The 14,756-nt window shown below is 37.0% G+C and overlaps 1 protein-coding gene across 1 annotated transcript in view; it reads left to right on the forward strand.

Moving 5' to 3' along the window:
- LOC105195693 (prolyl 4-hydroxylase subunit alpha-2) overlaps window positions 1-14,756 on the forward strand; it is a 196,808-nt gene that overhangs the window by 150,050 nt on the left and 32,002 nt on the right. The gene's annotated exons all lie outside the window — the stretch shown is intronic.

The following is a 14,756-nucleotide window of genomic DNA, read 5'->3' on the forward strand; positions in this document are numbered from 1 at the left end:
CGCCCGTTAATTATTTATCGTGCCGTTCGATGACTTTGCGACTGTTTACTTTTTGCCACCTGCGAACGACTAATTGATCTCCGTCGGCGATCTTAACGAGTCAAAGTTGTATCGAGCTCATTTATCGCGTTTTATCTCTGGCATTATTAAAGCGCGCTCGTCTTGTTAATATCGAGAATCGCTCGGCTGCGTTACGAGGAAGTATGTCTAAAATGTCTGCTTTTATTGACAAAGCACGGTATTTCGCTGCCTGAAGGCAGCGCGATGCATTAGTAGACTAAATGCATTAATAAATACTCTCTCTCTCTCTTGCACATTCGCCAGATCAACGTGGAACTTGCAATTCTCGCGCGCTTTGTTTGTTCATTTATTTGCTTACTTATTTAAAACGCGTATGAGCAGCAACGCCGTGTCGCGAATTACGAGCGTGGCGCGCGGTTTCGCCCGCGAGCCTCGGTGAGAGCACAGGTGCAACCGCGGATATGCAGCTCGCGCCGTAATCTAAAATTCATTTTCCGAATGAATCCGGAATGAAGCCGATGCATCGAGCATTTCCGCCGGGCGGAAGTCTGTTACTCCCGCGCCGTGAAATTTCGGTGGCTATTCGTAACGTTACGCTTACGTTATCTATACGTGTGCGTGCGTGCGTGTGCAAGTGCGTGTGCGCGTACGCGTGTGTATCCGGTGCTGTTCACCTTGCAGGATTTACGCGCTGCTTCGAATCTCGCGGATTATGGCGCGCGGTGCACTTTTACAATCCGGCACAGTTGTGCTGCATTAGTATTATTTACAATTTTATACGTATGTATATGTAAAACCATGCAAAAAAATATAAAAAATATTTTTATATGTAATTTGTAAATAGGTACGTATATTCAATGCGTGCGCTTTAGTGAAGAATTTTTGTTCTATAATTAATAACATTGATAAGAGAGAAAAACGATTGCGTTCGAAATCTCACGAACTGCGATGACGTATTTTTACTAGCTTCTCCGCGCGGGATTTTATTTTTAACATTACGTAACATACAGCCATGAAACTTGTACATATAAGATATTGGGAACTTATTTTGTTACAAATCTAAATTATACTTTTGAATGCATCGCTAGTTTTGTTTTCCTTTCCAATCGAGTATTCTCTAAAAAATTATAATATCTGATAAATTTGTAACATCTAAAATAATTCCGTGTCCGAACAATTAGTTACGTCAGTGTAGGTACACGTAAAACTGGAATATCTCTTTTTGTTTCTTTTTTTTACAAGCAAATGTTTGTTACATTATATGTAACGCACGATATTGTTTTTTTACTTGATTTACCAATACATGTAATCGACGATGGCGTCGAGAAATAATTTGTTCCTAAATCTTTCATCAGCGCGACACCGACCCCTCTACGTGATTTAATTGAAAAGGGAGAAGAAGGGTAGTTGGTGCAAGAAAGGTGACACGCATTCAACGCACACATCCCCTTTAATTTAAAGAGTGCAGGTGGACATGAGGGTGGCAACAGAGTCAACGTGAACAAAAGCGTGCAACAAAACATCGCAAAAACAGATAAAATCAATTACTTTTATGGAAGCACGTTGAAGTATGCTTCTCTTGCGCGCGGCGTTCTCTTTAATTTGAACTGCTAAAGAATCAACGGCGCGACATAAAGAAGCCTGATCGCAGAAACAACGACGGTCCATTACTCCTTACGCTTTTCCTTTAGACTTTACGTATTATAAACCGTTCCTTCCTCGAAAAGCGAATTTTCAGACGTGTGACTACGTGTGACTACGTAAACGAGGTAATTAATGCTTCCTCGACGAGAATTGCAATCACAGATCACCGACATTGTTACACGATCTTATAAAAGTGACGTTGAAAGTCACACGACAGGTTCTTAATGGGAGAGAGTAAATCGAGTCGCGAACTCGGCTTGTCGGGCGAGTTACGAACTTCGTGTCACCACCGCGAACAAGTTGCAGAAATTAAATAGAATGGAAATTAGAGCCTGTCGCGCGCTGCGGCGATTCGTATCACACTGGGGGGATAACTTTAGTTCGCATCTCAGTCGTTACAGCGAGACTGTCCGATTACCAGTGCAAATCTCGCCCGAAAAACAATCACGAAGTGTCCACGACACTTTTCGTCATTTTTTTTTTTTTTTAAATAAACCGAACGAAATTATCGAATAATTATTAAGATTTTAACTGTATACAATTTGTTTGAAAATGGGTTTGGTTATTACTAGTAAAAATAATATAGTTGACAGAAGTGAAAATTACTGGTGTTGCGTTTTGTTTCTTCCACCAGTAAAACCAGTAGACGAATACTTAGTCCGAAATGTCTTAAAGATTTTCAGGTTAAAAATTGCGAACATTTCAACATTACCGCAAGCTTGTAGTAACATTGCAGAAATCTTTTGTAACTTTTATACAATATTACAATGTTTCAATGTAAGGTTTATGCAATGTTTCTTTAATTTTTCAATGCTGGGTTATGATTCTAATTTTCACTTTTTGTAACAAATGTATTAATGATTAATAATATTAAAATATAAATTTTTTTTATTTTAAAACTCTTCTCCTCTTTTTTTTTTCTTTCTTCTCTTCATCTTCATCTTTTCTCCGTATTTAAAAACTTTTTTTTTCTTTCTCCTTTCATATTTTATTATTTTATATCTCTTAATTTTTTATATTCAACATTTTATAATATCTATCCGTCTATTATGTGGTTTTTCCTGACAGTACTGTCCTGAAGGACAGTAAAGAAAATAACATTTTATTAAATAAATTTTTATTTCTATATCAAAATTTTAAAAAATTACACCTAATCCGGTGATTATTAAAAATATATATTATTTTTTTGTTTATATTTGCTTTCCTATTTTCTTTTTCTTTCATTTTTCATTTTAAATACTTTCTTTTCTTTGTTTTTTCTCTTAAAAAAATTTTTTTTTTATAACCTTTTTTTATACAAATAAATTTTTAACTTTGGTGAAAAGTTAATAAATTAAAGTTCATGTGCTTCAAAAATAACTAGTTAAAGTTAAAAATTAACTAAGTTAAATTACAAGTTATTAACTTTATTATTTAACTTTTAATTTTTTAATTATCCAACCCTGCAAACGACGAGAATTTGTAACATGGTGTGATGCAAGGAAATCTCCCTAAAAGTCGTTGTGGTAGTCTCGCTTAGCGAGATTTCGCTCGCCTAAAGCGCGCGCGCACGCCAGTTAAAGCCCCCCACTCGGTTCGTTGACCGCACGCGGTCACGTGAGACAGGCGCACGTGCTTGCCGTCTGGGCCGTCTCCCCACTCCCTGTCGGCCGAGGAGAGTGGGGAGACGGCCCAGACGGCAAGCACGTGCGCCTGTCTCACGTGACCGCGTGCGGTCAACGACCCGAGTGGGGGACTTTAAACCGGTGTGCACGCGCGCTTTAGGTGAGCGGAATCTCTCTCGCTGCACGAGACTACCACAACGACTTTTAGGGAGATTTTCTTTGAAAGATTAAAGAAACATTGCACAAACCTTACATTGAAATATTGTAATATTGTATGGAAATAACAAAAGATTTTTGCAATGTTACTACAAGCTTGAGGTAATGTTAAAATGTCTGCAATTTTTAACCTGAAAATTTTTATGACGTTTCGAACTATTTGGAATCGTCTACTGATTTTACTAGTGGAAAAAATAAAACGCAACGCCAGTAATTTTTGCTTCTGCAAACTACATTACTTTTACTTGTAATAAACAAACTTATTTTGATAGTAACAGTTAAAAATTACCGAAATTTAAATTACTGTCTGTTTCTTAAGTTTATTCTTTTCTTCCTGTTTAACTAAAAAAAATTTTAGTCGTGAAAACGGAATTTTCGACCTGAAACCAATAGCGAAAGAACAAAATAACGAATCACTTGACTTATAACGGTTTATGCAGCGTAAATGGTCATATTTTGATGGAGTTTTATGTAAATAACTTTTTAATGAGTAAGTGGATCCAAATGAACTTTTACGCGAGTATTTATTACAGCTTTATTAATATATGTGGACACTAGGAAAATGTTTTGTTGTAACAAATAATTTGATTAAAATGTACCGAACAAAACTATTTAGTTAATATAAGCGAACATTATTTTATTTACACGTATATCGCAGAGGCAACCACATTTTTTTGTTGTATAAAACAAAATAAACAAAAATTTTAACAGCGACCAAATATTTTGTTTTATACATGTAACAGAAAATTTAGTTGTTTTTTTGAAATACGTGTAAATAAAATATTTATGTTTATACTAAATATTTGTATTAATTAAGTACAGTTTGTTTAATACATTTTTATCGAATTATTTGTTGTCACACAACAAAACATTTCAAAAATTTGATTGAATTTGTAGTATTACCTCCTCATCATTTATAAACAAATACTATAAAGGATCAAGAGCAAACAAAAAATTCATGTAACTTTTAATACAATAAAAGAATTGCGCTCAAATTTTACACAGATAACGTAAATTTTTTGATAATGTTCCACACTGTAAAAAAATTTTCTCTAAATTACCTACTATAATAGATGTGAAGTTACTAAATAGTTGAAAATGTCCAGGTATTTGTAAATATGCTGTATACAAGAGTAAGATTAATTTTATAATTTGTAATTAAGCAGATTGCAGAAGTAAATTTACAACATGTACGGAAAGTTATAGAAATGATAGGGTCAATACGTGTTGCAATTGTATTATACATTCAAATATTGTGTCTTTATCATACATGTTATAAACAATAGAATTACTACATCTATACATAGTGATGCTAGGTGGGCAGAGTTTTCACGTATGCATAGTGAACGTTGATCGCATTATATTTCACAACGATATATGGAATATTATTATGTAATGTTATAAACATTTAAATAATTACATTTAAATATCCGTAATTTTTTGTATAAAAAAAAGATATATTTACTCAGTAATTAATTTATAACATTTTAATTCTAATTAAAGAAAAAAAACATTCAAGATTAGATTTTTCATATTTAAGACACTCTCAATGTTGCGTTATTTACTCAAACGTAATAATAGGACGATTTATTAAGTTTTTATATTTTTATTAGTGCTTTCAGATGTGACATGCACGTCTTTAAATTTTGTAAAGAAAGAAACGTTCGTATATTGCTTCGGGGTACTGAATATTTTCTCAGTCGCTCGCGCGCACCGATAACGACGTATCCGTTTCTTTATCGGACGCCTTCTAATGCTCGTGATGTGCAGGGGTCACAAGGGGAAGGGAAGAAAGTGGAGAAATATGCATGCTCGAGGAGACGACTTGCGCCCCTTCGTCGTAGAGATGTGGAACGCGCGGGAGGAACGACACGCGTATCGTGTGGTGGACGATAAAAATCCGGAAAAAGCGAGAACCTGGCTGCGAAATAAAATGGAGAACGGTCGACCAGACGCAACGTTCGATAAGCCCATCCCCGATGGACGTTCCGCATTTCGCCGCGGGTCGAACGGGCTTGCGTGGATGTCGATAGGGAATCGGGCGATGGGAAAAAAAGGGGCCGGCTTGGAAACTGATCTGGAACGTTTTCCCGACCCCGGACTCTGTGCACACACGTTCACCCTCGGAGGAGCGGACGTTGAAAGCTTCGCCGTGAAGTGAACGAAGGTGAACACACACGATACAGAAACCGCAGTCCATCGTACATTGTCTCGCTTCTTCACCCATCCGCCCGCACTTCTCCGTATGTACGTTCCATTTCGTTCTCCAACAGTGGACTTCAATTTAAACGCATTAAATCCTGTCGGTACAATACAAATTATTACGAATAATTATAATCAATAATTTAAAATAAATAATTGATATAAATTAAAACGCGGATAATTGTAATCGCCTATTATAAATTGAATGCCGGATATATAAATCGAGGTATGAATTATTTATTCTCAATTTTACATTTAATTTGTAGCATTACATTATACTTTATTTGTAAAATTACATTATACTTTATTTGCGATTCTAATTTCAGATTGATTTCGTTAATTATGCTTAACTCGTTACGTTATTTAACTTCTTTTATACATATCTATAATTCGCATATTTTGTTACGACAGGCGATAGCTCCCATTAATTTATATCGAGCCGACACGTTTCGATTACCTTCATTAGATTGAACGGGATTCGCGGATCTTTTCCCGATATTAAACGACCGAACTTTGTGCCGTCGCGCCGGTGACGAGGGTGGAAAAAATGTTCCCGCGGAAATCTCTGGCAGCAGATTCAAGCTAGTCACGATGGAAAAACGGGGATGGCGTACGAATAATTCATCGCCCGCTAGTTCGCAGCTCGTGTAAACATCCAGCTTACATTCGAACGACAGCCGTGTGCTATATGCGGAAAAGGTACGTCGTGCAATCGCGCTACGCTATTTTCGCAGATATATCTCCGCAATGTCAGCGCTGGTATGAAACGAACGCAAATTATGAAAGAAGTAAAAAAAAACCGAGACCTCTCTTGTTCGCGTTATTTATAATATTGATAAACGTAAAATTGGATATATGTAATAAGTACATTAATCGAGATTTGAAAAGAAAAAAATTTCAAAAAATTGTGGCTTCGGCAAATATCTACTTGATAAAAAAGATTAAATATAATTAAATATAAATATTTTATATATATATATATATATATATATAATATGTCCATTTACGTTTTCTTTCTCTATTTGTATATATAGAAAAAGTAACAATAAAAAGTTTGAAAGATAATTAAAAGGGCAATTTTTGCATTGGCTTTTTTTTAAGTAAAATTTGAGTAAATGAAAAATTCTTATGTATAATTATACATAATAATGTATAACATTGTATGTACATGTAATTGTTTAGAATTTCTAATATGTAATATAACGTAATTGCAACTTTATTTCAGAAGAAAATGATGCAAAAATTATTTTTTAAATGTTTTCAACTATTCTTATTATTTTTTCTATATAAATATGGATAAAAATTATACGAGAGAAAAAAACGTATAAACTTATTTTATGTATATATATATCGAGTACGCTGTACGTCTGTACGTCTGTTGAAGTAAAATTAAAATGATTAATAAGATTCCTAGGTTGAAAAGGCTCACTTATTTTATTTATTAAAAACTTCATTAAATAGAGTTTCTGAAAAATAAAATAAATTAAGAGAACCTTATTCAACCCAAGTATCTTACTTTGAAAAGACATCGTGACACATTCTACACTTTACGTTTTGCAAAATAGCGAAGTAACTTGACACGCTCGCAACTTCCGATAAGTTCTTTGGGGAGTCATTCGACGTCTCTTGTGATACCTACCACCGCGCTTGCCTACTTATCAGGAAAATCAGCCTCTCCCACCTCAGCGCGAACTCACTAACGAAATACTCCAGGTTACGTCGGTAGCCTATATACACACAATATCGCTTCCGGAGAAGTTTAAGTTTAATTATCGGGCGAATACGCGCGCAAGTTCGCCTCTCGTTTCACGAGGGCGGGTTCTTGTAAGTGACCGCGCGACGCATTGAGGCGTGATGGCATCGGTGAGTTTCGAAATTTCACGGGGTACATTAGACCGGTTTTCAGAGAACTCTGTTGAAGCTCACGAGGAAGTCTCACCCTTAAGTCTAACGATAGCTCGCGCACATTCACGAGAGCTTGACAAACAAACGATTGGATTGCAAAAGGACTGCAACAGACTCAGAGAGAGAGAGAGAGACAGAGATAATTCTATTTATATAGAAGGAGAACTTTGTTTTATTTTAATTAATACTTAAAATGAATCTCGGGTACTTTTGTAGACATCAAAGAAGGCGTCTTAGATTGCAGATAGATTATCGACGATAATACTTGATGAAATTTTCTCCGCTCCTTAATTCCTTCTAAATAGCGTAAGGAGACGATCCGGGAGAACGTTTTCTACTCATTTGCCCAATCCGACTGTGGCAACTAGATTCAATAAGGTGTAGAATCGATGAACTTAGTCGACGCGAATTTCTCGTCGGAATTCCGAACTGTGAGAATCTTGACGGGATCGGAATAATAAGAGAGCCCCTCGGTATTAAATTAATTTGAGTTGGGACAAAATGATGGCTATAGGCGATGGAAGAAATTTAAATAGACGTAACTTTGTTCGAGACGTTTCGCTCGTAAACAATTTATCTCGCGGTAAGATTCCCGTCACTGTAATATTCGTGCGTTATTTAAATGGTGACGGTCTTAATTATAGGTCAAGTCTTAATTGGGTCAAATTTTTAAAATTAAATGTTTTACGGATATGCACAAATTAATAAAATTACAGAAATTTTTTTTGTAATTTTTGTAACATCAAATTATTTTCTAAATTATTGTTAATATTTAAACAAGTTATTCATGTTTTTCTTATGCTAATGCTACTCTAGGTGGAAATTTATCCATAAATAATATTTTTATAGAGTTTAATTTTTATTTTAGAATTTTATTTAAGAATTTTTTACACTTTTTTCTTGTGTTTTTTTATAAGTTGCGAGGTGTCAGAATAATTGAACACTACTTTAAAACAAAATTTTATTAAATGTTATTTTAAGCTGTCAAAATTTTAATGACACAACTGTATTAAACTTAAATTAGCACTTGAGTGAAAATTTAGTGGCTCTCTGGGATACATTAACATATATTTAATTATGCCAACTCATAATTGAGATTTATGCCTAAACATTTTTAAATATTATTTCAAAATTCACACACAATAAGTTCAAATACATATACAAATTTTCTTTAAAATTCTAATATTTATTGTTTACACTGGCCTCTTTTAAATATTTGATCGTTAAATTTACACGAATTAATTAAAATCACTTTAACCTTAAATAACTTGTAATTAGAACTGTCACCTTGATTTTCCTTTAGTACGCGACATTAAAATCTTTTGGATACTATGCTCCTGAGCAATATTCTCTGTAGACGTTTGCCGTGTTAACAGCTTGTATTCTGATTAATAATCTGTAGGATTGTAGCATACCGCTTGTGAGTATTGACTGAAGACGACGCTTGATCGCCTCCGTTAATGGCGATCGGAAAGTTTTGTGTACCACGAACGCAGATCGATACTAACGAGAAGCAATCTCCATCGAAATAATTTCAGGGGAGAAAAAGAGTCTACTGGGGAGTGCGAGGGGTGAGGAAAAAAATATAGAAAAAAAACAGGCGAGAGAGTCGACCCTTCGCGGGAGGCGCGAACGTGCGAGCGAGCGAGCGAGAGAGAAAGAGAGAGCGGAGAACGGTGACCCTTTGGGAGGGAGAAGCGAGCAGATGGAAGTCGCAAGGTCGGGATGTATAACGAGTTCGAACTCGGAATCGGGTGGCGTCGCGCGGACCAGATAGACAAAGGCAGACGGAGAAAAATAAAGGGGCAGTACGAAACGAACGAGACGGCGCGATCATTCGTCCGGAATTAAATCGGCCGCGGGCGAGATGCTCGCGAGGCCGTGAAATTACCATTTTTGAAGCTGCAACGCGCTTTGAAAGCCACCACCGTCCGTCGCATCGGCGGCGGTGGTGGGTCTTTTTGCTCGCGCGAGCTGTCGCGCGCCGCGGTCTTCTTATTAACGGGCGGGCACTCTGTCCCTCCGAGTGTCGGATAACTGGGGAGGTCACGCGATGTCGTCGGGATATCGAGCGTGCGATATCCCGATAACGTGAGCTTAGAGGTCCGGGTTAGATGGAGGATCGTAGGATCCGTCATTGAAACCGCATCCGAGGATCGGCCGACGCATCCTCCCCTCCCGGTTTCGATTACGAGCGTACTCTCTCGCGCTTCGTGGACGTTCGCTGATTAATATTGAGATACGTCGTCGATGAATAACGCGCGATACGGAATCGAACAAAGGGATTCGCACCGCGCGGCGAATTCTATCGCGCGCGAGGACTTCGAGCTTCGGTTAATTGCTAATTAGCGCAAAATTCCAGCAGACCGGTATGTCGGATAACGGAGCGGAGGAAATAATTTTTGTTTGAATTCTCCCGGCTGGTTTTACCTCTGGTAAATTCGGCCGAGCTTCTCGTGTAATCTCGCCGAAGGACCGGTATTAATTAAGCGCTTTCCAGAAAGAAAAAACTTTACCGTGGAGCGAATTACCGCGAGGCCCCGAACTCGAGTTCTAAAGGGAGTCACGGTGACCCGCGAAAAAAAAAGAACGGTTACCGGCGGCAAAAGAGGAGAAAAAGAAATGCAACATCGCCTGTGTTACATCCTCGTGTCGCATCCTTCCCTCTCTAGCCAGCTGGCTTGCCCCGAGGGCGGTTTTGCGCAATAACGCGCGTGGACGTTTTCGAGAAACCCTTCGATAATTCTATAAATTTGTTCCCGCCGCTTGCGCGTCCGGCGGCGGTTGGAAAACTTCGATCTGATTGGATAACTTGGACGGCAATTTGCAGAGTGCTGTAATCTTTTATGACAGGTATGAGCCGCACGGTGCTCCATGGTAAAGACACACATCTAGCGCGTGTGTCTCGTGCGGTTTATCTGCGGCGTGCCATAAAATGGAGTTGGGTTGGCGAGGGGCTAACTTTCCGCGAGGCGATATAAGCGAAGATTGCAATATCCAAGAAAGTACTTTATTCGATTTTCGATAATCAGTACTCCCATTATCTGGTCGATTAATCTTCCCGGCACTGCAACGTTGCCTCCAAATGCAAGCGAGAACTCCGTTTCTTAATGTTATTTTATTAATCTCTCTTCTCTCTTTCTCTCTCTTTCTCTTCGCGAAAGTAATGACATTTGACATTTTGCGACCTTCTCCTTTGATTCTTAAATTTTTAATAGCGAAAAAATAGGACAACCCTTGGAGATGAAGTCCCTATACTAAGTATGCTTTAATCCGCCACCGCAAAAAGCGCTGCCCCAAGAGAATCTGACAAAAAGTGAAACGACGGAATGGAGACAGGTGGAAGGAGGGTACCCTAGCTCAAGTAACTAAAAGCATTAGTAGAACGTGAAAAAGAATTTTAACAAAAAATTCTGCGCGGATGATTAGCCCACGCGAAGACAGGAACGTCTTGATGTTGCCGCGAAAGAGGAGAAAATTATATTACGTCTCCTCATTTACATTTTGTACAATAACTTTACTAATAATTTATATTTTAAATTGAAAATAATGATTATTTATTAATGCGTTGTCCAATCGATTTTACACTTGGAGATATGAAATAGTTATTACTTAGGATATTATTTATAAAATTATGGCGACACTGCATGACGGCTCGAAGAGAAACAGAAGTAGTAATGTAATTCTCTTAATAAATAAATTTAAAAAATTGGTTTTGTTAAAAAAACACTGTTATAAAATTACATATTTATCCAATATAAAGAGAAAATATTGCAGCATGTGTACATATGTATGTATGTGTACACAACCCTTCCGCATATAAACCGCAGTATTGAAAATCTATAATACATATAATGTTTATTATAAATTAGTAGAATTAGAATCAACTACTTTGACGTGAAAGCTTCGTGAAAGCTGAAAAGAGATTGTATTACAACTGTTGAAGCGTCAACATGTCTAAAAGAAATCTGTACAGCTGAATAAAATGTTAAATTAACACTCAAAAAAATATATATATATTTGTGTCATAATACACTCAGATTTTTAAAAAATGAGAAGGTTGTGTGATTAAACGCTAAAATGTTACCTGAAAAAAATCTCGAAATGTTCCAAGGTAAAAATGCCTGATATCAAATGTCAGCTATTGTATATTGGAATATTAGCGCCATTGCACAACGACAAACTACTAAACACATGATTTGATAAGTAATCACTAGAATTCATCAGCTAATAACGGGAATATCGCGAGTGACCATTATACTTACAAGCGCCATAATACCACCTCCTCTACAATGCGTGCTCTTTGTCGCGCGTACGCGTGATCGCGTGGTCCACGTGGTTTAATTTGCCTCGGGTGTGGTTTCAAGCTCGATTACCGAGGGGGCGAGAGGGGTCTGAGCCAATTTACGGTAAGCGTAATTAAGTCCGTTGCAACGGGGACGGGAAGAGAATGAGCGAAAAAATAGCCGCCGGTGGAAAAATAGCGAGGATCGCTGTCATTTCGCCGCCGCCGCCGCCGCGTGCCTCTCATCCCGCTGGCAGAAAGAATTATTACGCGCCGCGGAAGTTGTACATTTTCTCAACACGGTGCCACCCCTCGATGTTTACGGAACTTTTACTCGGTAATTAGTTAATTAGGACCGTATCGGCGGGGTATAGGTGAAGTTTATTAATTTATTAGTTGTGTATATTATTGGCGATTATTACTGATTTATTCATTTATTTAATTAAATAATTATTACATTACATTTGACCAAACGTTGATTATTAATCTTTTTTTTTTTTGCAATCTCCTGAATTGAATGATTACTTACAGCAATTTACGTCGAAAATTATTGGTCTAGATAAATAATTTATTTGTGTAACTTTGTGAGGAGTTATTTGGGGAAATTTGATATAAAAGAAAATATTCGACAAAATTGCTTTAACATCAGAATACAAGTATCGATTTTTTGCTGCATTGTTTTAGTTTCATAACAATCGACATCGTAAATTTTATCGAGATGATTAAGAATATTTTGATCGTACCATCTACAAGTTATTAAAATTTGAAAAAGCTTTTTATTCTTTTTTTTCTAATCAATGACAAAAAGTTTTGATCATGTATTTTAGTCATGAAAACCAGTTGCAAGGAAAATAATAGAATAATTTGATTTATAATAATGTAGCTTCGTTAACGCTATTTTGCTGTTGTAGATCAATAATTTTTAAACGAATAAATGGATCCAAATTTAATCTTTTGCGCGACCTATTTATTAGAGTTTTATAATATATGTAAAAAGTTTAATTCGTAATGTTACTTTCTTATCAAATTTGCAAATAAATACGCAATTTTACGTAAAAAATGAAGAACAAATAAAAAATTAAATAACTTTTAAACCAATAAAAGAATTGCCAATACTCACACAGGTACTCAAATATAATAGTAGAACAATGTCTGAAATTTCTATACTTTTGGTAATAATTGAAGATGTGACATATAAAAAAAAAACATTCTTAAACCGGTCAGAAATCGCTTACTGCTTTTCTGAAGGAGCTCTATGAAGGAGCTATCACTGACAAATCCAACTCTAACAAAGTGTTTGCGAATTCTCCCTCGAAGTGGTCACGATCCTTTAGTAATCTCTTCGCGCTTTGCACGAGCATCGAATATCGTAACACCGAGTTATTCGCGTATTGACACGCCTCACTCTCTCAATCCACTCGCCACGAGAACGGCTCTCGAGCGCGGCTGCAAAGTGGGACGAGAGGGATAGGCAGAAAAGCTACGCGCGAGGGTGGAACGCGGGAACGGCCGCGGTGGCTTAAGAGGACGGATGGGGATAGTGGGTGGAAAAGAGGATGTGGTACAGAAGAGAAGTTTACGTGGCATCGACGGCGTGACGGAATAAATCGTCGATCCGACAGGTGTAAGTTGTACGATCAGCGCAAACTCCGCTAGCCGCAACTTTTCACAGCTAGCACAAACACGCGCGCATACGGCGTTTGCGTTCTCGTTCGCGTTCGCATTCGCGGTGACACATCGTCATCCCTCGTTCCCGCGGCTTTCGACGGCGGTGGAGCTACGAGAGTTTTCGCTTTTCGTGGGAAAATTTCGGCGTCCGCTAAAGTACGCCGCTTCGGGCGTCGCTGTCGCGTCGCTCTTTTACGGGGAACAATGGGACGCCGCGGGGATGGGATCGAGTCAATGTGTGTTTGCGAACCACAGCTCGGTTCTGGTACGGGAAGTTGAGGTGAAACTTCAGCAGGATGAGAGCAGCTATATTTTGAAGCGTAAATTATTATTTGAATGATGTATGAGGAATAGCTCGGATAATCTCTTGGTAATTTTTAATGAGGCGGAAATGGAAATGACGACGCAGAAAGTGGATAGAACTTAAACACGATTGTATGAGTATGAAAAAAATGTCAGAATAATAGGCAGATTGAATTTTTCTTTTGTTTTAATTTTCTTGATTGAAGTTTTAAACTTGGGATTTAGAAGATGTTACAATAAATTTGATGCTTACGATAAGCATACTTCTCTGAAAGAAAGAGTTTGGCAATAATAATCAAGCTTTAATGAAATAATTTCAATCAAGTGTTTAGTTAATGTAACCATATATTTAGTAATTATATTAGTGGTAACCCGGATCATCATAATAGTAACCAATCGATTACTAAACTGTAAATATTACTAAATATTACTAAATATTTGATATTTATATTAACCGAACATTTAATTGAAATTATTTCAGTATAAGTAACATGTTGAATTTATCATAAATTTCTGATCTCATATATTTATATCTCTTCTTATATTGTGTCCTCAATTTTAGCAGCAAAATAGCAAACACCTCCATGGAGTTGGCATTCCATTTTCAGAACTTCAATGTAACTTACACAGTAACTCTTCCTAAGAGAGTTCTAGAGTTTCTGATACATTTCGAAAAAGATTTTAGCGATTTTTCGCTTCTCGGATGGAAGTTTTCGTAAGCAAAAATCTTTCTCGATCCTTTCCTAATAGTTCTGAATAGCGTTACGAGAATTCTATCGAAGAGAATTCAAATGGTTTCTCATGTAAATAAAATAGACGTTCCATATTTTACAATAGTGTTTCTTTTACATTTTATCGCCAAAATTCTTTCTGAAATATATCAAAGATTTTTCATGACACGCCAAGAT

Source organism: Solenopsis invicta, chromosome 4 (genome assembly GCF_016802725.1).
Source record: "Solenopsis invicta isolate M01_SB chromosome 4, UNIL_Sinv_3.0, whole genome shotgun sequence".
NCBI lineage: Eukaryota > Metazoa > Arthropoda > Insecta > Hymenoptera > Formicidae > Solenopsis > Solenopsis invicta.